Below are 1,681 nucleotides of genomic sequence, written 5' to 3' on the forward strand. Positions count from 1 at the left end.
ATCTACAAGGGTTTCTGTCTTCATCACATGCCCTTTCTGGAGTGAAAGCTACTAGGACCAATGGAAGCCTACAGGAAATCATCGCTCATTTTATGATATGGAGGGCAATAAAAACTACCTCGTAGATATTACTCGAAGTAAAACATATATGCTACAATGTAGTCCTCTCTGTGCTGCTGATAGTCTTGATTCTAGTGCTAATGACATTGCCCAAGATGTTTGACATTTGGAGACTTCAGTGGATAAAGAATTAGGGACACAAAACACCCATGTTCATATCTCGAGCTCCTCCTCTGAGAGTGACTTGAATGGCTCAACAACTGTTTTGCAACTAGGTGAAGGCACGAGCAATCCAAAAGGTTCAAAGCACAATATCTCTAAAGATGAATGTATTACTTCACAGAGTATACTTTCAGTTCTTCGTAAGAAGAAGGAACCTTCTCTTCTACGTTCATTGTTGGAAAAAGTTACTCGAGTCATCCAAGTCCAGGAGGTGCCAAGACATTATGATGGTGATTCCATCCTAGAGTTTCCACTAACATATGGCAAAATAGGAAATATGGATGGAATGGAGCAAAAATATGATGGTCACCTATGGACACGTCCAGTAACATCAAACCTCGGTGGATTTAGCACAAACCCCTCGAACAAACTTATCTGAAAGTGTACATGGGAGTTGGCTTGCTGGTGAAGGATGGCAAGGAAAAGGTTAGCTTGTATGATGCGTGCATTTCAGATATGGCAAACACTTTACTACAAAGTGCAACAATATGCATATCAGCAGATGGGGAAGCACAAAGGTGAGGGACCAACAAGCTTAAGCAAGTTGCTGGACAGGGTGGTAGCAAGGTTAAGACCGACACCACCACAAGTGGCTCACATGGTCCATGAAACAGTAGTAGCTAATACTCCTATGTATGAGGAATCAAGTCCTCTACATGGAGATAAGGAGACTAGAGGGTGAGGACAACGGAAGTAGACCAATGCTCACATCGTCCAAGTTATGTCATGCAGAGCAGACATCGTCAAAACCGGGGAACAGCAAGAAGAGTAAGTTTTGGAGATAGATCTAGAACAAACAGTGCAACAAGTCATGCTTCAAGGGGAGGACCAAAAAGTCCAATGACTGGAGGAAACAAAGATGTCGGACATGAAGAGCCTAAACAACATTATGGCACAATGAGCGGAGGACAAATGCATGTAAAGGAAGAGGCCGTTGGACGCACAATGTGGGCCATTAGACGAACCCCAATGAACTCAAAAGTCAAATGTTTGGGAGGTATTGATGGAAGACTTAAGTGCAACTCATACATATAGGGAAGCTCTATTGGAGTTGTTGCCCCTAGCTTCTACTCAAAGCGACGACATCCTGGTCCGGGAGAGCCAAAGGCTCAAATGATGTGGTTTTGTCCTTCAGATGTTTCACACACATGGCATGTAGATCCAAACATAATATACAAGCCATCATACCCAGATATGTGCAAAGTGGATGTTGGGACCAACATAACCAGCCAAGAGGTAGAGAAATTAGTAAAGGCAGGGTTCAAGTTAGATGTTACTCATGAAGAACCTTTTGTGTCAGGGGTGGGAGAAACGTCCACACAAGTAGCGGGCAATAAAGAAAGTGATAAGAGGCCACATGATGCTACACAGAATACAAAGAGATCAACCAAGTGGCGGC

The sequence above is a fragment of the Cibotium barometz genome, chromosome 39 (genome assembly GCF_041138505.1).
Source record: "Cibotium barometz isolate CiBa-2024 chromosome 39, ASM4113850v1, whole genome shotgun sequence".
Lineage (NCBI taxonomy): Eukaryota > Viridiplantae > Streptophyta > Polypodiopsida > Cyatheales > Cibotiaceae > Cibotium > Cibotium barometz.